An 18,432-nucleotide genomic window follows, 5' to 3' on the forward strand; every position below is an offset into this window, starting at 1 on the left:
GCTCGCCGTCAATATCAAATGAATTTCTTATTCGATGTGAGCAATTGACACTCGGGTCCGACGCGTGAAGGCGATTACGAAGGTTTCGGGTACAGATGGTAGCAGATGCATGTTAGTACGTCTTGCTTAATGTGATGCAAAAGTGTTTCCGCCCGGGATCGAACCGGGGACCTTCTGCGTGTTAGGCAGACGTGATAACCGCTACACCACGGAAACTGCTTGTGTGCACCTTACTTCACAGACGACTTATAGTGATGTTGCCATCGTAACTAAAAAATTCAATAAATGTGGTACTTGCAAACGAAGGGACATGCAGCAGATCCACACACGACGTGGCTCATTGGAGGACAACACGACATAGGCAGGAAAATACTGTTCCCGCCCGGGATCGAACCGGGGACCTTCTGCGTGTGAAGCAGACGTGATAACCGCTACACTACGGAAACGACGGACCTGAGGAGTCCATCCTTGTTCACTCGAACTTGCCTCAGACTTTCTCTCGTCCGCGAATGCACACACGACAGTTCCTTTGTCAGCCTGGAACCCATCACAGCCGAGGGCTCAAGAAGTCTTCGGGGTGCTCGAGAGGGTGTCTGCCGTAGTACCCCTAACGAGATAGCGGCGTTTCGCGCAGTCGTTATTGCAAGTCATATCAGCAAAAGCAATCACTTTCTCAGCAGCAGGCAGTGCGAGCCCAGCGGCAGCTCTACATGAAGGTACCAATAGCCCAGGAAGGCCGCCGACCGCAGGAATTCGCGCCGCCCCCATCCCGCCAGCGTACACGAGACTTCCAGGGCACCCTGGACGACATCGAGGGACTGGAATAATTGGCATTCGCCGTGTCACAGGGCTCGTTGGTCTAGGGGTATGATTCCTGCTTAGGGTGCAGGAGGTCCCGGGTTCAAATCCCGGACGAGCCCTAGCGTTTTGTGCAAAGTGATCGCACGTCAGTGGCTGAGTCAGCGCAAAAAGCTCGCCGTCAATATCAAATGAATTTCTTATTCGATGTGAGCAATTGACACTCGGGTCCGACGCGTGAAGGCGATTACGAAGGTTTCGGGTACAGATGGTAGCAGATGCATGTTAGTACGTCTTGCTTAAAGTGATGAAAAAGTGTTTCCGCCCGGGATCGAACCGGGGACCTTCTGCGTGTTAGGCAGACGTGATAACCGCTACACCACGGAAACTGCTTGTGTGCACCTTACTTCACAGACGACTTATAGTGATGTTGCCATCGTAACTAAAAAATTCAATAAATGTGGTACTTGCAAACGAAGGGACATGCAGCAGATCCACACACGACGTGGCTCATTGGAGGACAATACGACATAGGCAGGAAAATACTGTTCCCGCCCGGGATCGAACCGGGGACCTTCTGCGTGTGAAGCAGACGTGATAACCGCTACACTACGGAAACGACGGACCTGAGGAGTCCATCCTTGTTCACTCGAACTTGCCTCAGACTTTCTCTCGTCCGCGAATGCACACACGACAGTTCCTTTGTCAGCCTGGAACCCATCACAGCCGAGGGCTCAAGAAGTCTTCGGGGTGCTCGAGAGGGTGTCTGCCGTAGCACCCCTAACGAGATAGCGGCGTTTCGCGCAGTCGTTATTGCAAGTCATATCAGCAAAAGCAATCACTTTCTCAGCAGCAGGCAGTGCGAGCCCAGCGGCAGCTCTACATGAAGGTACCAATAGCCCAGGAAGGCCGCCGACCGCAGGAATTCGCGCCGCCCCCATCCCGCCAGCGTACACGAGACTTCCAGGGCACCCTGGACGACATCGAGGGACTGGAATAATTGGCATTCGCCGTGTCACAGGGCTCGTTGGTCTAGGGGTATGATTCCTGCTTAGGGTGCAGGAGGTCCCGGGTTCAAATCCCGGACGAGCCCTAGCGTTTTGCCAGGAAGGCCGCCGACCGCAGGAATTCGCGCCGCCCCCATCCTGCCAGCGTACACGAGACTTCCAGGGCACCCTGGACGACATCGAGGGACTGGAATAATTGGCATTCGCCGTGTCACAGGGCTCGTTGGTCTAGGGGTATGATTCCTGCTTAGGGTGCAGGAGGTCCCGGGTTCAAATCCCGGACGAGCCCTAGCGTTTTGTGCAAAGTGATCGCACGTCAGTGGCTGAGTCAGCGCAAAAAGCTCGCCGTCAATATCAAATGAATTTCTTATTCGATGTGAGCAATTGACACTCGGGTCCGACGCGTGAAGGCGATTACGAAGGTTTCGGGTACAGATGGTAGCAGATGCATGTTAGTACGTCTTGCTTAAAGTGATGAAAAAGTGTTTCCGCCCGGGATCGAACCGGGGACCTTCTGCGTGTTAGGCAGACGTGATAACCGCTACACCACGGAAACTGCTTGTGTGCACCTTACTTCACAGACGACTTATAGTGATGTTGCCATCGTAACTAAAAAATTCAATAAATGTGGTACTTGCAAACGAAGGGACATGCAGCAGATCCACACACGACGTGGCTCATTGGAGGACAATACGACATAGGCAGGAAAAGACTGTTCCCGCCCGGGATCGAACCGGGGACCTTCTGCGTGTGAAGCAGACGTGATAACCGCTACACTACGGAAACGACGGACCTGAGGAGTCCATCCTTGTTCACTCGAACTTGCCTCAGACTTTCTCTCGTCCGCGAATGCACACACGACAGTTCCTTTGTCAGCCTGGAACCCATCACAGCCGAGGGCTCAAGAAGTCTTCGGGGTGCTCGAGAGGGTGTCTGCCGTAGCACCCCTAACGAGATAGCGGCGTTTCGCGCAGTCGTTATTGCAAGTCATATCAGCAAAAGCAATCACTTTCTCAGCAGCAGGCAGTGCGAGCCCAGCGGCAGCTCTACATGAAGGTACCAATAGCCCAGGAAGGCCGCCGACCGCAGGAATTCGCGCCGCCCCCATCCCGCCAGCGTACACGAGACTTCCAGGGCACCCTGGACGACATCGAGGGACTGGAATAATTGGCATTCGCCGTGTCACAGGGCTCGTTGGTCTAGGGGTATGATTCCTGCTTAGGGTGCAGGAGGTCCCGGGTTCAAATCCCGGACGAGCCGTAGCGTTTTGTGCAAAGTGATCGCACGTCAGTGGCTGAGTCAGCGCAAAAAGCTCGCCGTCAATATCAAATGAATTTCTTATTCGATGTGAGCAATTGACACTCGGGTCCGACGCGTGAAGGCGATTACGAAGGTTTCGGGTACAGATGGTAGCAGATGCATGTTAGTACGTCTTGCTTAAAGTGATGAAAAAGTGTTTCCGCCCGGGATCGAACCGGGGACCTTCTGCGTGTTAGGCAGACGTGATAACCGCTACACCACGGAAACTGCTTGTGTGCACCTTACTTCACAGACGACTTATAGTGATGTTGCCATCGTAACTAAAAAATTCAATAAATGTGGTACTTGCAAACGAAGAGACATGCAGCACATCCACACACGACGTGGCTCATTGGAGGACAATACGACATAGGCAGGAAAATACTGTTCCCGCCCGGGATCGAACCGGGGACCTTCTGCGTGTGAAGCAGACGTGATAACCGCTACACTACGGAAACGACGGACCTGAGGAGTCCATCCTTGTTCACTCGAACTTGCCTCAGACTTTCTCTCGTCCGCGAATGCACACACGACAGTTCCTTTGTCAGCCTGGAACCCATCACAGCCGAGGGCTCAAGAAGTCTTCGGGGTGCTCGAGAGGGTGTCTGCCGTAGCACCCCTAACGAGATAGCGGCGTTTCGCGCAGTCGTTATTGCAAGTCATATCAGCAAAAGCAATCACTTTCTCAGCAGCAGGCAGTGCGAGCCCAGCGGCAGCTCTACATGAAGGTACCAATAGCCCAGGAAGGCCGCCGACCGCAGGAATTCGCGCCGCCCCCATCCCGCCAGCGTACACGAGACTTCCAGGGCACCCTGGACGACATCGAGGGACTGGAATAATTGGCATTCGCCGTGTCACAGGGCTCGTTGGTCTAGGGGTATGATTCCTGCTTAGGGTGCAGGAGGTCCCGGGTTCAAATCCCGGACGAGCCCTAGCGTTTTGCCAGGAAGGCCGCCGACCGCAGGAATTCGCGCCGCCCCCATCCCGCCAGCGTACACGAGACTTCCAGGGCACCCTGGACGACATCGAGGGACTGGAATAATTGGCATTCGCCGTGTCACAGGGCTCGTTGGTCTAGGGGTATGATTCCTGCTTAGGGTGCAGGAGGTCCCGGGTTCAAATCCCGGACGAGCCCTAGCGTTTTGTGCAAAGTGATCGCACGTCAGTGGCTGAGTCAGCGCAAAAAGCTCGCCGTCAATATCAAATGAATTTCTTATTCGATGTGAGCAATTGACACTCGGGTCCGACGCGTGAAGGCGATTACGAAGGTTTCGGGTACAGATGGTAGCAGATGCATGTTAGTACGTCTTGCTTAATGTGATGAAGAAGTGTTTCCGCCCGGGATCGAACCGGGGACCTTCTGCGTGTTAGGCAGACGTGATAACCGCTACACCACGGAAGCTGCTTGTGTGCACCTTACTTCACAGACGACTTATAGTGATGTTGCCATCGTAACTAAAAAATTCAATAAATGTGGTACTTGCAAACGAAGGGACATGCAGCAGATCCACACACGACGTGGCTCATTGGAGGACAATACGACATAGGCAGGAAAATACTGTTCCCACCCGGGATCGAACCGGGGACCTTCCGCGTGTGAAGCAGACGTGATAACCGCTACACTACGGAAACGACGGACCTGAGGAGTCCATCCTTGTTCACTCGAACTTGCCTCAGACTTTCTCTCGTCCGCGAATGCACACACGACAGTTCCTTTGTCAGCCTGGAACCCATCACAGCCGAGGGCTCAAGAAGTCTTCGGGGTGCTCGAGAGGGTGTCTGCCGTAGCACCCCTAACGAGATAGCGGCGTTTCGCGCAGTCGTTATTGCAAGTCATATCAGCAAAAGCAATCACTTTCTCAGCAGCAGGCAGTGCGAGCCCAGCGGCAGCTCTACATGAAGGTACCAATAGCCCAGGAAGGCCGCCGACCGCAGGAATTCGCGCCGCCCCCATCCCGCCAGCGTACACGAGACTTCCAGGGCACCCTGGACGACATCGAGGGACTGGAATAATTGGCATTCGCCGTGTCACAGGGCTCGTTGGTCTAGGGGTATGATTCCTGCTTAGGGTGCAGGAGGTCCCGGGTTCAAATCCCGGACGAGCCCTAGCGTTTTGCCAGGAAGGCCGCCGACCGCAGGAATTCGCGCCGCCCCCATCCTGCCAGCGTACACGAGACTTCCAGGGCACCCTGGACGACATCGAGGGACTGGAATAATTGGCATTCGCCGTGTCACAGGGCTCGTTGGTCTAGGGGTATGATTCCTGCTTAGGGTGCAGGAGGTCCCGGGTTCAAATCCCGGACGAGCCCTAGCGTTTTGTGCAAAGTGATCGCACGTCAGTGGCTGAGTCAGCGCAAAAAGCTCGCCGTCAATATCAAATGAATTTCTTATTCGATGTGAGCAATTGACACTCGGGTCCGACGCGTGAAGGCGATTACGAAGGTTTCGGGTACAGATGGTAGCAGATGCATGTTAGTACGTCTTGCTTAAAGTGATGAAAAAGTGTTTCCGCCCGGGATCGAACCGGGGACCTTCTGCGTGTTAGGCAGACGTGATAACCGCTACACCACGGAAACTGCTTGTGTGCACCTTACTTCACAGACGACTTATAGTGATGTTGCCATCGTAACTAAAAAATTCAATAAATGTGGTACTTGCAAAACGAAGGGACATGCAGCAGATCCACACACGACGTGGCTCATTGGAGGACAACACGACATAGGCAGGAAAAGACTGTTCCCGCCCGGGATCGAACCGGGGACCTTCTGCGTGTGAAGCAGACGTGATAACCGCTACACTACGGAAACGACGGACCTGAGGAGTCCATCCTTGTTCACTCGAACTTGCCTCAGACTTTCTCTCGTCCGCGAATGCACACACGACAGTTCCTTTGTCAGCCTGGAACCCATCACAGCCGAGGGCTCAAGAAGTCTTCGGGGTGCTCGAGAGGGTGTCTGCCGTAGCACCCCTAACGAGATAGCGGCGTTTCGCGCAGTCGTTATTGCAAGTCATATCAGCAAAAGCAATCACTTTCTCAGCAGCAGGCAGTGCGAGCCCAGCGGCAGCTCTACATGAAGGTACCAATAGCCCAGGAAGGCCGCCGACCGCAGGAATTCGCGCCGCCCCCATCCCGCCAGCGTACACGAGACTTCCAGGGCACCCTGGACGACATCGAGGGACTGGAATAATTGGCATTCGCCGTGTCACAGGGCTCGTTGGTCTAGGGGTATGATTCCTGCTTAGGGTGCAGGAGGTCCCGGGTTCAAATCCCGGACGAGCCCTAGCGTTTTGTGCAAAGTGATCGCACGTCAGTGGCTGAGTCAGCGCAAAAAGCTCGCCGTCAATATCAAATGAATTTCTTATTCGATGTGAGCAATTGACACTCGGGTCCGACGCGTGAAGGCGATTACGAAGGTTTCGGGTACAGATGGTAGCAGATGCATGTTAGTACGTCTTGCTTAATGTGATGAAGAAGTGTTTCCGCCCGGGATCGAACCGGGGACCTTCTGCGTGTTAGGCAGACGTGATAACCGCTACACCACGGAAGCTGCTTGTGTGCACCTTACTTCACAGACGACTTATAGTGATGTTGCCATCGTAACTAAAAAATTCAATAAATGTGGTACTTGCAAACGAAGGGACATGCAGCAGATCCACACACGACGTGGCTCATTGGAGGACAATACGACATAGGCAGGAAAATACTGTTCCCGCCCGGGATCGAACCGGGGACCTTCCGCGTGTGAAGCAGACGTGATAACCGCTACACTACGGAAACGACGGACCTGAGGAGTCCATCCTTGTTCACTCGAACTTGCCTCAGACTTTCTCTCGTCCGCGAATGCACACACGACAGTTCCTTTGTCAGCCTGGAACCCATCACAGCCGAGGGCTCAAGAAGTCTTCGGGGTGCTCGAGAGGGTGTCTGCCGTAGCACCCCTAACGAGATAGCGGCGTTTCGCGCAGTCGTTATTGCAAGTCATATCAGCAAAAGCAATCACTTTCTCAGCAGCAGGCAGTGCGAGCCCAGCGGCAGCTCTACATGAAGGTACCAATAGCCCAGGAAGGCCGCCGACCGCAGGAATTCGCGCCGCCCCCATCCCGCCAGCGTACACGAGACTTCCAGGGCACCCTGGACGACATCGAGGGACTGGAATAATTGGCATTCGCCGTGTCACAGGGCTCGTTGGTCTAGGGGTATGATTCCTGCTTAGGGTGCAGGAGGTCCCGGGTTCAAATCCCGGACGAGCCCTAGCGTTTTGTGCAAAGTGATCGCACGTCAGTGGCTGAGTCAGCGCAAAAAGCTCGCCGTCAATATCAAATGAATTTCTTATTCGATGTGAGCAATTGACACTCGGGTCCGACGCGTGAAGGCGATTACGAAGGTTTCGGGTACAGATGGTAGCAGATGCATGTTAGTACGTCTTGCTTAAAGTGATGAAAAAGTGTTTCCGCCCGGGATCGAACCGGGGACCTTCTGCGTGTTAGGCAGACGTGATAACCGCTACACCACGGAAACTGCTTGTGTGCACCTTACTTCACAGACGACTTATAGTGATGTTGCCATCGTAACTAAAAAATTCAATAAATGTGGTACTTGCAAACGAAGGGACATGCAGCAGATCCACACACGACGTGGCTCATTGGAGGACAATACGACATAGGCAGGAAAATACTGTTCCCGCCCGGGATCGAACCGGGGACCTTCTGCGTGTGAAGCAGACGTGATAACCGCTACACTACGGAAACGACGGACCTGAGGAGTCCATCCTTGTTCACTCGAACTTGCCTCAGACTTTCTCTCGTCCGCGAATGCACACACGACAGTTCCTTTGTCAGCCTGGAACCCATCACAGCCGAGGGCTCAAGAAGTCTTCGGGGTGCTCGAGAGGGTGTCTGCCGTAGCACCCCTAACGAGATAGCGGCGTTTCGCGCAGTCGTTATTGCAAGTCATATCAGCAAAAGCAATCACTTTCTCAGCAGCAGGCAGTGCGAGCCCAGCGGCAGCTCTACATGAAGGTACCAATAGCCCAGGAAGGCCGCCGACCGCAGGAATTCGCGCCGCCCCCATCCCGCCAGCGTACACGAGACTTCCAGGGCACCCTGGACGACATCGAGGGACTGGAATAATTGGCATTCGCCGTGTCACAGGGCTCGTTGGTCTAGGGGTATGATTCCTGCTTAGGGTGCAGGAGGTCCCGGGTTCAAATCCCGGACGAGCCCTAGCGTTTTGTGCAAAGTGATCGCACGTCAGTGGCTGAGTCAGCGCAAAAAGCTCGCCGTCAATATCAAATGAATTTCTTATTCGATGTGAGCAATTGACACTCGGGTCCGACGCGTGAAGGCGATTACGAAGGTTTCGGGTACAGATGGTAGCAGATGCATGTTAGTACGTCTTGCTTAAAGTGATGAAAAAGTGTTTCCGCCCGGGATCGAAACGGGGACCTTCTGCGTGTTAGGCAGACGTGATAACCGCTACACCACGGAAACTGCTTGTGTGCACCTTACTTCACAGACGACTTATAGTGATGTTGCCATCGTAACTAAAAAATTCAATAAATGTGGTACTTGCAAACGAAGGGACATGCAGCAGATCCACACACGACGTGGCTCATTGGAGGACAATACGACATAGGCAGGAAAATACTGTTCCCGCCCGGGATCGAACCGGGGACCTTCTGCGTGTGAAGCAGACGTGATAACCGCTACACTACGGAAACGACGGACCTGAGGAGTCCATCCTTGTTCACTCGAACTTGCCTCAGACTTTCTCTCGTCCGCGAATGCACACACGACAGTTCCTTTGTCAGCCTGGAACCCATCACAGCCGAGGGCTCAAGAAGTCTTCGGGGTGCTCGAGAGGGTGTCTGCCGTAGCACCCCTAACGAGATAGCGGCGTTTCGCGCAGTCGTTATTGCAAGTCATATCAGCAAAAGCAATCACTTTCTCAGCAGCAGGCAGTGCGAGCCCAGCGGCAGCTCTACATGAAGGTACCAATAGCCCAGGAAGGCCGCCGACCGCAGGAATTCGCGCCGCCCCCATCCCGCCAGCGTACACGAGACTTCCAGGGCACCCTGGACGACATCGAGGGACTGGAATAATTGGCATTCGCCGTGTCACAGGGCTCGTTGGTCTAGGGGTACGATTCCTGCTTAGGGTGCAGGAGGTCCCGGGTTCAAATCCCGGACGAGCCCTAGCGTTTTGTGCAAAGTGATCGCACGTCAGTGGCTGAGTCAGCGCAAAAAGCTCGCCGTCAATATCAAATGAATTTCTTATTCGATGTGAGCAATTGACACTCGGGTCCGACGCGTGAAGGCGATTACGAAGGTTTCGGGTACAGATGGTAGCAGATGCATGTTAGTACGTCTTGCTTAAAGTGATGAAAAAGTGTTTCCGCCCGGGATCGAAACGGGGACCTTCTGCGTGTTAGGCAGACGTGATAACCGCTACACCACGGAAACTGCTTGTGTGCACCTTACTTCACAGACGACTTATAGTGATGTTGCCATCGTAACTAAAAAATTCAATAAATGTGGTACTTGCAAACGAAGGGACATGCAGCAGATCCACACACGACGTGGCTCATTGGAGGACAATACGACATAGGCAGGAAAATACTGTTCCCGCCCGGGATCGAACCGGGGACCTTCTGCGTGTGAAGCAGACGTGATAACCGCTACACTACGGAAACGACGGACCTGAGGAGTCCATCCTTGTTCACTCGAACTTGCCTCAGACTTTCTCTCGTCCGCGAATGCACACACGACAGTTCCTTTGTCAGCCTGGAACCCATCACAGCCAAGGGCTCAAGAAGTCTTCGGGGTGCTCGAGAGGGTGTCTGCCGTAGCACCCCTAACGAGATAGCGGCGTTTCGCGCAGTCGTTATTGCAAGTCATATCAGCAAAAGCAATCACTTTCTCAGCAGCAGGCAGTGCGAGCCCAGCGGCAGCTCTACATGAAGGTACCAATAGCCCAGGAAGGCCGCCGACCGCAGGAATTCGCGCCGCCCCCATCCCGCCAGCGTACACGAGACTTCCAGGGCACCCTGGACGACATCGAGGGACTGGAATAATTGGCATTCGCCGTGTCACAGGGCTCGTTGGTCTAGGGGTATGATTCCTGCTTAGGGTGCAGGAGGTCCCGGGTTCAAATCCCGGACGAGCCCTAGCGTTTTGTGCAAAGTGATCGCACGTCAGTGGCTGAGTCAGCGCAAAAAGCTCGCCGTCAATATCAAATGAATTTCTTATTCGATGTGAGCAATTGACACTCGGGTCCGACGCGTGAAGGCGATTACGAAGGTTTCGGGTACAGATGGTAGCAGATGCATGTTAGTACGTCTTGCTTAAAGTGATGAAAAAGTGTTTCCGCCCGGGATCGAAACGGGGACCTTCTGCGTGTTAGGCAGACGTGATAACCGCTACACCACGGAAACTGCTTGTGTGCACCTTACTTCACAGACGACTTATAGTGATGTTGCCATCGTAACTAAAAAATTCAATAAATGTGGTACTTGCAAACGAAGGGACATGCAGCAGATCCACACACGACGTGGCTCATTGGAGGACAATACGACATAGGCAGGAAAATACTGTTCCCGCCCGGGATCGAACCGGGGACCTTCTGCGTGTGAAGCAGACGTGATAACCGCTACACTACGGAAACGACGGACCTGAGGAGTCCATCCTTGTTCACTCGAACTTGCCTCAGACTTTCTCTCGTCCGCGAATGCACACACGACAGTTCCTTTGTCAGCCTGGAACCCATCACAGCCGAGGGCTCAAGAAGTCTTCGGGGTGCTCGAGAGGGTGTCTGCCGTAGCACCCCTAACGAGATAGCGGCGTTTCGCGCAGTCGTTATTGCAAGTCATATCAGCAAAAGCAATCACTTTCTCAGCAGCAGGCAGTGCGAGCCCAGCGGCAGCTCTACATGAAGGTACCAATAGCCCAGGAAGGCCGCCGACCGCAGGAATTCGCGCCGCCCCCATCCCGCCAGCGTACACGAGACTTCCAGGGCACCCTGGACGACATCGAGGGACTGGAATAATTGGCATTCGCCGTGTCACAGGGCTCGTTGGTCTAGGGGTATGATTCCTGCTTAGGGTGCAGGAGGTCCCGGGTTCAAATCCCGGACGAGCCCTAGCGTTTTGTGCAAAGTGATCGCACGTCAGTGGCTGAGTCAGCGCAAAAAGCTCGCCGTCAATATCAAATGAATTTCTTATTCGATGTGAGCAATTGACACACGGGTCCGACGCGTGAAGGCGATTACGAAGGTTTCGGGTACAGATGGTAGCAGATGCATGTTAGTACGTCTTGCTTAAAGTGATGAAAAAGTGTTTCCGCCCGGGATCGAACCGGGGACCTTCTGCGTGTTAGGCAGACGTGATAACCGCTACACCACGGAAACTGCTTGTGTGCACCTTACTTCACAGACGACTTATAGTGATGTTGCCATCGTAACTAAAAAATTCAATAAATGTGGTACTTGCAAACGAAGGGACATGCAGCAGATCCACACACGACGTGGCTCATTGGAGGACAATACGACATAGGCAGGAAAATACTGTTCCCTCCCGGGATCGAACCGGGGACCTTCTGCGTGTGAAGCAGACGTGATAACCGCTACACTACGGAAACGACGGACCTGAGGAGTCCATCCTTGTTCACTCGAACTTGCCTCAGACTTTCTCTCGTCCGCGAATGCACACACGACAGTTCCTTTGTCAGCCTGGAACCCATCACAGCCGAGGGCTCAAGAAGTCTTCGGGGTGCTCGAGAGGGTGTCTGCCGTAGCACCCCTAACGAGATAGCGGCGTTTCGCGCAGTCGTTATTGCAAGTCATATCAGCAAAAGCAATCACTTTCTCAGCAGCAGGCAGTGCGAGCCCAGCGGCAGCTCTACATGAAGGTACCAATAGCCCAGGAAGGCCGCCGACCGCAGGAATTCGCGCCGCCCCCATCCCGCCAGCGTACACGAGACTTCCAGGGCACCCTGGACGACATCGAGGGACTGGAATAATTGGCATTCGCCGTGTCACAGGGCTCGTTGGTCTAGGGGTATGATTCCTGCTTAGGGTGCAGGAGGTCCCGGGTTCAAATCCCGGACGAGCCCTAGCGTTTTGTGCAAAGTGATCGCACGTCAGTGGCTGAGTCAGCGCAAAAAGCTCGCCGTCAATATCAAATGAATTTCTTATTCGATGTGAGCAATTGACACTCGGGTCCGACGCGTGAAGGCGATTACGAAGGTTTCGGGTACAGATGGTAGCAGATGCATGTTAGTACGTCTTGCTTAAAGTGATGAAAAAGTGTTTCAGCCCGCGATCGAACCGGGGACCTTCTGCGTGTTAGGCAGACGTGATAACCGCTACACCACGGAAACTGCTTGTGTGCACCTTACTTCACAGACGACTTATAGTGATGTTGCCATCGTAACTAAAAAATTCAATAAATGTGGTACTTGCAAACGAAGGGACATGCAGCAGATCCACACACGACGTGGCTCATTGGAGGACAATACGACATAGGCAGGAAAATACTGTTCCCGCCCGGGATCGAACCGGGGACCTTCTGCGTGTGAAGCAGACGTGATAACCGCTACACTACGGAAACGACGGACCTGAGGAGTCCATCCTTGTTCACTCGAACTTGCCTCAGACTTTCTCTCGTCCGCGAATGCACGCACGACAGTTCCTTTGTCAGCCTGGAACCCATCACAGCCGAGGGCTCAAGAAGTCTTCGGGGTGCTCGAGAGGGTGTCTGCCGTAGCACCCCTAACGAGATAGCGGCGTTTCGCGCAGTCGTTATTGCAAGTCATATCAGCAAAAGCAATCACTTTCTCAGCAGCAGGCAGTGCGAGCCCAGCGGCAGCTCTACATGAAGGTACCAATAGCCCAGGAAGGCCGCCGACCGCAGGAATTCGCGCCGCCCCCATCCCGCCAGCGTACACGAGACTTCCAGGGCACCCTGGACGACATCGAGGGACTGGAATAATTGGCATTCGCCGTGTCACAGGGCTCGTTGGTCTAGGGGTATGATTCCTGCTTAGGGTGCAGGAGGTCCCGGGTTCAAATCCCGGACGAGCCCTAGCGTTTTGTGCAAAGTGATCGCACGTCAGTGGCTGAGTCAGCGCAAAAAGCTCGCCGTCAATATCAAATGAATTTCTTATTCGATGTGAGCAATTGACACTCGGGTCCGACGCGTGAAGGCGATTACGAAGGTTTCGGGTACAGATGGTAGCAGATGCATGTTAGTACGTCTTGCTTAAAGTGATGAAAAAGTGTTTCCGCCCGCGATCGAACCGGGGACCTTCTGCGTGTTAGGCAGACGTGATAACCGCTACACCACGGAAACTGCTTGTGTGCACCTTACTTCACAGACGACTTATAGTGATGTTGCCATCGTAACTGAAAAATTCAATAAATGTGGTACTTGCAAACGAAGGGACATGCAGCAGATCCACACACGACGTGGCTCATTGGAGGACAATACGACATAGGCAGGAAAATACTGTTCCCGCCCGGGATCGAACCGGGGACCTTCTGCGTGTGAAGCAGACGTGATAACCGCTACACTACGGAAACGACGGACCTGAGGAGTCCATCCTTGTTCACTCGAACTTGCCTCAGACTTTCTCTCGTCCGCGAATGCACACACGACAGTTCCTTTGTCAGCCTGGAACCCATCACAGCCGAGGGCTCAAGAAGTCTTCGGGGTGCTCGAGAGGGTGTCTGCCGTAGCACCCCTAACGAGATAGCGGCGTTTCGCGCAGTCGTTATTGCAAGTCATATCAGCAAAAGCAATCACTTTCTCAGCAGCAGGCAGTGCGAGCCCAGCGGCAGCTCTACATGAAGGTACCAATAGCCCAGGAAGGCCGCCGACCGCAGGAATTCGCGCCGCCCCCATCCCGCCAGCGTACACGAGACTTCCAGGGCACCCTGGACGACATCGAGGGACTGGAATAATTGGCATTCGCCGTGTCACAGGGCTCGTTGGTCTAGGGGTATGATTCCTGCTTAGGGTGCAGGAGGTCCCGGGTTCAAATCCCGGACGAGCCCTAGCGTTTTGTGCAAAGTGATCGCACGTCAGTGGCTGAGTCAGCGCAAAAAGCTCGCCGTCAATATCAAATGAATTTCTTATTCGATGTGAGCAATTGACACTCGGGTCCGACGCGTGAAGGCGATTACGAAGGTTTCGGGTACAGATGGTAGCAGATGCATGTTAGTACGTCTTGCTTAAAGTGATGAAAAAGTGTTTCCGCCCGGGATCGAACCGGGGACCTTCTGCGTGTTAGGCAGACGTGATAACCGCTACACCACGGAAACTGCTTGTGTGCACCTTACTTCACAGACGACTTATAGTGATGTTGCCATCGTAACTAAAAAATTCAATAAATGTGGTACTTGCAAACGAAGGGACATGCAGCAGATCCACACACGACGTGGCTCATTGGAGGACAATACGACATAGGCAGGAAAATACTGTTCCCGCCCGGGATCGAACCGGGGACCTTCTGCGTGTGAAGCAGACGTGATAACCGCTACACTACGGAAACGACGGACCTGAGGAGTCCATCCTTGTTCACTCGAACTTGCCTCAGACTTTCTCTCGTCCGCGAATGCACACACGACAGTTCCTTTGTCAGCCTGGAACCCATCACAGCCGAGGGCTCAAGAAGTCTTCGGGGTGCTCGAGAGGGTGTCTGCCGTAGCACCCCTAACGAGATAGCGGCGTTTCGCGCAGTCGTTATTGCAAGTCATATCAGCAAAAGCAATCACTTTCTCAGCAGCAGGCAGTGCGAGCCCAGCGGCAGCTCTACATGAAGGTACCAATAGCCCAGGAAGGCCGCCGACCGCAGGAATTCGCGCCGCCCCCATCCCGCCAGCGTACACGAGACTTCCAGGGCACCCTGGACGACATCGAGGGACTGGAATAATTGGCATTCGCCGTGTCACAGGGCTCGTTGGTCTAGGGGTATGATTCCTGCTTAGGGTGCAGGAGGTCCCGGGTTCAAATCCCGGACGAGCCCTAGCGTTTTGTGCAAAGTGATCGCACGTCAGTGGCTGAGTCAGCGCAAAAAGCTCGCCGTCAATATCAAATGAATTTCTTATTCGATGTGAGCAATTGACACTCGGGTCCGACGCGTGAAGGCGATTACGAAGGTTTCGGGTACAGATGGTAGCAGATGCATGTTAGTACGTCTTGCTTAAAGTGATGAAAAAGTGTTTCCGCCCGGGATCGAACCGGGGACCTTCTGCGTGTTAGGCAGACGTGATAACCGCTACACCACGGAAACTGCTTGTGTGCACCTTACTTCACAGACGACTTATAGTGATGTTGCCATCGTAACTAAAAAATTCAATAAATTTGGTACTTGCAAACGAAGGGACATGCAGCAGATCCACACACGACGTGGCTCATTGGAGGACAATACGACATAGGCAGGAAAATACTGTTCCCGCCCGGGATCGAACCGGGGACCTTCTGCGTGTGAAGCAGACGTGATAACCGCTACACTACGGAAACGACGGACCTGAGGAGTCCATCCTTGTTCACTCGAACTTGCCTCAGACTTTCTCTCGTCCGCGAATGCACACACGACAGTTCCTTTGTCAGCCTGGAACCCATCACAGCCGAGGGCTCAAGAAGTCTTCGGGGTGCTCGAGAGGGTGTCTGCCGTAGCACCCCTAACGAGATAGCGGCGTTTCGCGCAGTCGTTATTGCAAGTCATATCAGCAAAAGCAATCACTTTCTCAGCAGCAGGCAGTGCGAGCCCAGCGGCAGCTCTACATGAAGGTACCAATAGCCCAGGAAGGCCGCCGACCGCAGGAATTCGCGCCGCCCCCATCCCGCCAGCGTACACGAGACTTCCAGGGCACCCTGGACGACATCGAGGGACTGGAATAATTGGCATTCGCCGTGTCACAGGGCTCGTTGGTCTAGGGGTATGATTCCTGCTTAGGGTGCAGGAGGTCCCGGGTTCAAATCCCGGACGAGCCCTAGCGTTTTGTGCAAAGTGGTCGCACGTCAGTGGCTGAGTCAGCGCAAAAAGCTCGCCGTCAATATCAAATGAATTTCTTATTCGATGTGAGCAATTGACACTCGGGTCCGACGCGTGAAGGCGATTACGAAGGTTTCGGGTACAGATGGTAGCAGATGCATGTTAGTACGTCTTGCTTAAAGTGATGAAAAAGTGTTTCCGCCCGGGATCGAACCGGGGACCTTCTGCGTGTTAGGCAGACGTGATAACCGCTACACCACGGAAACTGCTTGTGTGCACCTTACTTCACAGACGACTTATAGTGATGTTGCCATCGTAACTAAAAAATTCAATAAATGTGGTACTTGCAAACGAAGGGACATGCAGCAGATCCACACACGACGTGGCTCATTGGAGGACAATACGACATAGGCAGGAAAATACTGTTCCCGCCCGGGATCGAACCGGGGACCTTCTGCGTGTGAAGCAGACGTGATAACCGCTACACTACGGAAACGACGGACCTGAGGAGTCCATCCTTGTTCACTCGAACTTGCCTCAGACTTTCTCTCGTCCGCGAATGCACACACGACAGTTCCTTTGTCAGCCTGGAACCCATCACAGCCGAGGGCTCAAGAAGTCTTCGGGGTGCTCGAGAGGGTGTCTGCCGTAGCACCCCTAACGAGATAGCGGCGTTTCGCGCAGTCGTTATTGCAAGTCATATCAGCAAAAGCAATCACTTTCTCAGCAGCAGGCAGTGCGAGCCCAGCGGCAGCTCTACATGAAGGTACCAATAGCCCAGGAAGGCCGCCGACCGCAGGAATTCGCGCCGCCCCCATCCCGCCAGCGTACACGAGACTTCCAGGGCACCCTGGACGACATCGAGGGACTGGAATAATTGGCATTCGCCGTGTCACAGGGCTCGTTGGTCTAGGGGTATGATTCCTGCTTAGGGTGCAGGAGGTCCCGGGTTCAAATCCCGGACGAGCCCTAGCGTTTTGTGCAAAGTGATCGCACGTCAGTGGCTGAGTCAGCGCAAAAAGCTCGCCGTCAATATCAAATGAATTTCTTATTCGATGTGAGCAATTGACACTCGGGTCCGACGCGTGAAGGCGATTACGAAGGTTTCGGGTACAGATGGTAGCAGATGCATGTTAGTACGTCTTGCTTAAAGTGATGAAAAAGTGTTTCCGCCCGCGATCGAACCGGGGACCTTCTGCGTGTTAGGCAGACGTGATAACCGCTACACCACGGAAACTGCTTGTGTGCACCTTACTTCACAGACGACTTATAGTGATGTTGCCATCGTAACTGAAAAATTCAATAAATGTGGTACTTGCAAACGAAGGGACATGCAGCAGATCCACACACGACGTGGCTCATTGGAGGACAATACGACATAGGCAGGAAAATACTGTTCCCGCCCGGGATCGAACCGGGGACCTTCTGCGTGTGAAGCAGACGTGATAACCGCTACACTACGGAAACGACGGACCTGAGGAGTCCATCCTTGTTCACTCGAACTTGCCTCAGACTTTCTCTCGTCCGCGAATGCACACACGACAGTTCCTTTGTCAGCCTGGAACCCATCACAGCCGAGGGCTCAAGAAGTCTTCGGGGTGCTCGAGAGGGTGTCTGCCGTAGCACCCCTAACGAGATAGCGGCGTTTCGCGCAGTCGTTATTGCAAGTCATATCAGCAAAAGCAATCACTTTCTCAGCAGCAGGCAGTGCGAGCCCAGCGGCAGCTCTACATGAAGGTACCAATAGCCCAGGAAGGCCGCCGACCGCAGGAATTCGCGCCGCCCCCATCCCGCCAGCGTACACGAGACTTCCAGGGCACCCTGGACGACATCGAGGGACTGGAATAATTGGCATTCGCCGTGTCACAGGGCTCGTTGGTCTAGGGGTATGATTCCTGCTTAGGGTGCAGGAGGTCACGGGTTCAAATCCCGGACGAGCCCTAGCGTTTTGTGCAAAGTGATCGCACGTCAGTGGCTGAGTCAGCGCAAAAAGCTCGCCGTCAATATCAAATGAATTTCTTATTCGATGTGAGCAATTGACACTCGGGTCCGACGCGTGAAGGCGATTACGAAGGTTTCGGGTACAGATGGTAGCAGATGCATGTTAGTACGTCTTGCTTAAAGTGATGAAAAAGTGTTTCCGCCCGGGATCGAACCGGGGACCTTCTGCGTGTTAGGCAGACGTGATAACCGCTACACCACGGAAACTGCTTGTGTGCACCTTACTTCACAGACGACTTATAGTGATGTTGCCATCGTAACTAAAAAATTCAATAAATGTGGTACTTGCAAACGAAGGGACATGCAGCAGATCCACACACGACGTGGCTCATTGG

General features: G+C 53.7%; 58 non-coding genes across 58 annotated transcripts; 21 read left to right on the plus strand and 37 right to left on the minus strand.

Moving 5' to 3' along the window:
* Positions 1–143: 143 nt before the first annotated feature.
* Trnav-aac lies at positions 144–216 on the minus strand. The gene has a single exon. It is a non-coding gene; the product is annotated as a tRNA-Val (tRNA).
* Positions 217–373: 157 nt separating this feature from the next.
* On the minus strand, positions 374–446 carry Trnav-cac. Its single transcript has one exon. It is a non-coding gene; the product is annotated as a tRNA-Val (tRNA).
* A 402-nt stretch (positions 447–848) lies between these two features.
* On the plus strand, positions 849–920 carry Trnap-agg. Its single transcript has one exon. It is a non-coding gene; the product is annotated as a tRNA-Pro (tRNA).
* Positions 921–1,114: 194 nt separating this feature from the next.
* Positions 1,115–1,187, minus strand: Trnav-aac. Its single transcript has one exon. It is a non-coding gene; the product is annotated as a tRNA-Val (tRNA).
* Positions 1,188–1,344: 157 nt separating this feature from the next.
* On the minus strand, positions 1,345–1,417 carry Trnav-cac. Its single transcript has one exon. It is a non-coding gene; the product is annotated as a tRNA-Val (tRNA).
* Positions 1,418–1,819: 402 nt separating this feature from the next.
* Trnap-agg lies at positions 1,820–1,891 on the plus strand. The gene has a single exon. It is a non-coding gene; the product is annotated as a tRNA-Pro (tRNA).
* A 131-nt stretch (positions 1,892–2,022) lies between these two features.
* Positions 2,023–2,094, plus strand: Trnap-agg. The gene has a single exon. It is a non-coding gene; the product is annotated as a tRNA-Pro (tRNA).
* A 194-nt stretch (positions 2,095–2,288) lies between these two features.
* On the minus strand, positions 2,289–2,361 carry Trnav-aac. The gene has a single exon. It is a non-coding gene; the product is annotated as a tRNA-Val (tRNA).
* Positions 2,362–2,518: 157 nt separating this feature from the next.
* Positions 2,519–2,591, minus strand: Trnav-cac. The gene has a single exon. It is a non-coding gene; the product is annotated as a tRNA-Val (tRNA).
* Positions 2,592–2,993: 402 nt separating this feature from the next.
* On the plus strand, positions 2,994–3,065 carry Trnap-agg. The gene has a single exon. It is a non-coding gene; the product is annotated as a tRNA-Pro (tRNA).
* A 194-nt stretch (positions 3,066–3,259) lies between these two features.
* On the minus strand, positions 3,260–3,332 carry Trnav-aac. The gene has a single exon. It is a non-coding gene; the product is annotated as a tRNA-Val (tRNA).
* Positions 3,333–3,489: 157 nt separating this feature from the next.
* Positions 3,490–3,562, minus strand: Trnav-cac. The gene has a single exon. It is a non-coding gene; the product is annotated as a tRNA-Val (tRNA).
* Positions 3,563–3,964: 402 nt separating this feature from the next.
* Trnap-agg lies at positions 3,965–4,036 on the plus strand. The gene has a single exon. It is a non-coding gene; the product is annotated as a tRNA-Pro (tRNA).
* A 131-nt stretch (positions 4,037–4,167) lies between these two features.
* On the plus strand, positions 4,168–4,239 carry Trnap-agg. Its single transcript has one exon. It is a non-coding gene; the product is annotated as a tRNA-Pro (tRNA).
* A 194-nt stretch (positions 4,240–4,433) lies between these two features.
* Positions 4,434–4,506, minus strand: Trnav-aac. Its single transcript has one exon. It is a non-coding gene; the product is annotated as a tRNA-Val (tRNA).
* Positions 4,507–4,663: 157 nt separating this feature from the next.
* On the minus strand, positions 4,664–4,736 carry Trnav-cac. Its single transcript has one exon. It is a non-coding gene; the product is annotated as a tRNA-Val (tRNA).
* A 402-nt stretch (positions 4,737–5,138) lies between these two features.
* On the plus strand, positions 5,139–5,210 carry Trnap-agg. Its single transcript has one exon. It is a non-coding gene; the product is annotated as a tRNA-Pro (tRNA).
* Positions 5,211–5,341: 131 nt separating this feature from the next.
* Positions 5,342–5,413, plus strand: Trnap-agg. Its single transcript has one exon. It is a non-coding gene; the product is annotated as a tRNA-Pro (tRNA).
* Positions 5,414–5,607: 194 nt separating this feature from the next.
* On the minus strand, positions 5,608–5,680 carry Trnav-aac. Its single transcript has one exon. It is a non-coding gene; the product is annotated as a tRNA-Val (tRNA).
* Positions 5,681–5,838: 158 nt separating this feature from the next.
* Trnav-cac lies at positions 5,839–5,911 on the minus strand. Its single transcript has one exon. It is a non-coding gene; the product is annotated as a tRNA-Val (tRNA).
* A 402-nt stretch (positions 5,912–6,313) lies between these two features.
* Trnap-agg lies at positions 6,314–6,385 on the plus strand. The gene has a single exon. It is a non-coding gene; the product is annotated as a tRNA-Pro (tRNA).
* A 194-nt stretch (positions 6,386–6,579) lies between these two features.
* On the minus strand, positions 6,580–6,652 carry Trnav-aac. The gene has a single exon. It is a non-coding gene; the product is annotated as a tRNA-Val (tRNA).
* Positions 6,653–6,809: 157 nt separating this feature from the next.
* Positions 6,810–6,882, minus strand: Trnav-cac. Its single transcript has one exon. It is a non-coding gene; the product is annotated as a tRNA-Val (tRNA).
* A 402-nt stretch (positions 6,883–7,284) lies between these two features.
* Trnap-agg lies at positions 7,285–7,356 on the plus strand. Its single transcript has one exon. It is a non-coding gene; the product is annotated as a tRNA-Pro (tRNA).
* A 194-nt stretch (positions 7,357–7,550) lies between these two features.
* Positions 7,551–7,623, minus strand: Trnav-aac. Its single transcript has one exon. It is a non-coding gene; the product is annotated as a tRNA-Val (tRNA).
* Positions 7,624–7,780: 157 nt separating this feature from the next.
* On the minus strand, positions 7,781–7,853 carry Trnav-cac. Its single transcript has one exon. It is a non-coding gene; the product is annotated as a tRNA-Val (tRNA).
* Positions 7,854–8,255: 402 nt separating this feature from the next.
* On the plus strand, positions 8,256–8,327 carry Trnap-agg. The gene has a single exon. It is a non-coding gene; the product is annotated as a tRNA-Pro (tRNA).
* A 194-nt stretch (positions 8,328–8,521) lies between these two features.
* On the minus strand, positions 8,522–8,594 carry Trnav-aac. Its single transcript has one exon. It is a non-coding gene; the product is annotated as a tRNA-Val (tRNA).
* Positions 8,595–8,751: 157 nt separating this feature from the next.
* Trnav-cac lies at positions 8,752–8,824 on the minus strand. Its single transcript has one exon. It is a non-coding gene; the product is annotated as a tRNA-Val (tRNA).
* A 402-nt stretch (positions 8,825–9,226) lies between these two features.
* Trnap-agg lies at positions 9,227–9,298 on the plus strand. Its single transcript has one exon. It is a non-coding gene; the product is annotated as a tRNA-Pro (tRNA).
* Positions 9,299–9,492: 194 nt separating this feature from the next.
* On the minus strand, positions 9,493–9,565 carry Trnav-aac. The gene has a single exon. It is a non-coding gene; the product is annotated as a tRNA-Val (tRNA).
* Positions 9,566–9,722: 157 nt separating this feature from the next.
* Positions 9,723–9,795, minus strand: Trnav-cac. The gene has a single exon. It is a non-coding gene; the product is annotated as a tRNA-Val (tRNA).
* Positions 9,796–10,197: 402 nt separating this feature from the next.
* Positions 10,198–10,269, plus strand: Trnap-agg. The gene has a single exon. It is a non-coding gene; the product is annotated as a tRNA-Pro (tRNA).
* A 194-nt stretch (positions 10,270–10,463) lies between these two features.
* Positions 10,464–10,536, minus strand: Trnav-aac. The gene has a single exon. It is a non-coding gene; the product is annotated as a tRNA-Val (tRNA).
* A 157-nt stretch (positions 10,537–10,693) lies between these two features.
* Trnav-cac lies at positions 10,694–10,766 on the minus strand. The gene has a single exon. It is a non-coding gene; the product is annotated as a tRNA-Val (tRNA).
* Positions 10,767–11,168: 402 nt separating this feature from the next.
* Trnap-agg lies at positions 11,169–11,240 on the plus strand. Its single transcript has one exon. It is a non-coding gene; the product is annotated as a tRNA-Pro (tRNA).
* A 194-nt stretch (positions 11,241–11,434) lies between these two features.
* On the minus strand, positions 11,435–11,507 carry Trnav-aac. The gene has a single exon. It is a non-coding gene; the product is annotated as a tRNA-Val (tRNA).
* A 157-nt stretch (positions 11,508–11,664) lies between these two features.
* Trnav-cac lies at positions 11,665–11,737 on the minus strand. Its single transcript has one exon. It is a non-coding gene; the product is annotated as a tRNA-Val (tRNA).
* A 402-nt stretch (positions 11,738–12,139) lies between these two features.
* On the plus strand, positions 12,140–12,211 carry Trnap-agg. The gene has a single exon. It is a non-coding gene; the product is annotated as a tRNA-Pro (tRNA).
* A 194-nt stretch (positions 12,212–12,405) lies between these two features.
* On the minus strand, positions 12,406–12,478 carry Trnav-aac. The gene has a single exon. It is a non-coding gene; the product is annotated as a tRNA-Val (tRNA).
* A 157-nt stretch (positions 12,479–12,635) lies between these two features.
* Positions 12,636–12,708, minus strand: Trnav-cac. The gene has a single exon. It is a non-coding gene; the product is annotated as a tRNA-Val (tRNA).
* Positions 12,709–13,110: 402 nt separating this feature from the next.
* Positions 13,111–13,182, plus strand: Trnap-agg. The gene has a single exon. It is a non-coding gene; the product is annotated as a tRNA-Pro (tRNA).
* Positions 13,183–13,376: 194 nt separating this feature from the next.
* On the minus strand, positions 13,377–13,449 carry Trnav-aac. Its single transcript has one exon. It is a non-coding gene; the product is annotated as a tRNA-Val (tRNA).
* Positions 13,450–13,606: 157 nt separating this feature from the next.
* On the minus strand, positions 13,607–13,679 carry Trnav-cac. The gene has a single exon. It is a non-coding gene; the product is annotated as a tRNA-Val (tRNA).
* Positions 13,680–14,081: 402 nt separating this feature from the next.
* Positions 14,082–14,153, plus strand: Trnap-agg. The gene has a single exon. It is a non-coding gene; the product is annotated as a tRNA-Pro (tRNA).
* Positions 14,154–14,347: 194 nt separating this feature from the next.
* Trnav-aac lies at positions 14,348–14,420 on the minus strand. The gene has a single exon. It is a non-coding gene; the product is annotated as a tRNA-Val (tRNA).
* A 157-nt stretch (positions 14,421–14,577) lies between these two features.
* On the minus strand, positions 14,578–14,650 carry Trnav-cac. Its single transcript has one exon. It is a non-coding gene; the product is annotated as a tRNA-Val (tRNA).
* Positions 14,651–15,052: 402 nt separating this feature from the next.
* On the plus strand, positions 15,053–15,124 carry Trnap-agg. The gene has a single exon. It is a non-coding gene; the product is annotated as a tRNA-Pro (tRNA).
* A 194-nt stretch (positions 15,125–15,318) lies between these two features.
* Trnav-aac lies at positions 15,319–15,391 on the minus strand. The gene has a single exon. It is a non-coding gene; the product is annotated as a tRNA-Val (tRNA).
* A 157-nt stretch (positions 15,392–15,548) lies between these two features.
* On the minus strand, positions 15,549–15,621 carry Trnav-cac. The gene has a single exon. It is a non-coding gene; the product is annotated as a tRNA-Val (tRNA).
* Positions 15,622–16,023: 402 nt separating this feature from the next.
* Trnap-agg lies at positions 16,024–16,095 on the plus strand. The gene has a single exon. It is a non-coding gene; the product is annotated as a tRNA-Pro (tRNA).
* Positions 16,096–16,289: 194 nt separating this feature from the next.
* Trnav-aac lies at positions 16,290–16,362 on the minus strand. The gene has a single exon. It is a non-coding gene; the product is annotated as a tRNA-Val (tRNA).
* A 157-nt stretch (positions 16,363–16,519) lies between these two features.
* Trnav-cac lies at positions 16,520–16,592 on the minus strand. Its single transcript has one exon. It is a non-coding gene; the product is annotated as a tRNA-Val (tRNA).
* A 402-nt stretch (positions 16,593–16,994) lies between these two features.
* Trnap-agg lies at positions 16,995–17,066 on the plus strand. The gene has a single exon. It is a non-coding gene; the product is annotated as a tRNA-Pro (tRNA).
* Positions 17,067–17,260: 194 nt separating this feature from the next.
* Positions 17,261–17,333, minus strand: Trnav-aac. The gene has a single exon. It is a non-coding gene; the product is annotated as a tRNA-Val (tRNA).
* A 157-nt stretch (positions 17,334–17,490) lies between these two features.
* Positions 17,491–17,563, minus strand: Trnav-cac. The gene has a single exon. It is a non-coding gene; the product is annotated as a tRNA-Val (tRNA).
* A 402-nt stretch (positions 17,564–17,965) lies between these two features.
* Trnap-agg lies at positions 17,966–18,037 on the plus strand. The gene has a single exon. It is a non-coding gene; the product is annotated as a tRNA-Pro (tRNA).
* A 194-nt stretch (positions 18,038–18,231) lies between these two features.
* Positions 18,232–18,304, minus strand: Trnav-aac. The gene has a single exon. It is a non-coding gene; the product is annotated as a tRNA-Val (tRNA).
* Positions 18,305–18,432: the final 128 nt, after the last annotated feature.

This window comes from Schistocerca americana, chromosome 2, assembly GCF_021461395.2.
Source record: "Schistocerca americana isolate TAMUIC-IGC-003095 chromosome 2, iqSchAmer2.1, whole genome shotgun sequence".
NCBI lineage: Eukaryota > Metazoa > Arthropoda > Insecta > Orthoptera > Acrididae > Schistocerca > Schistocerca americana.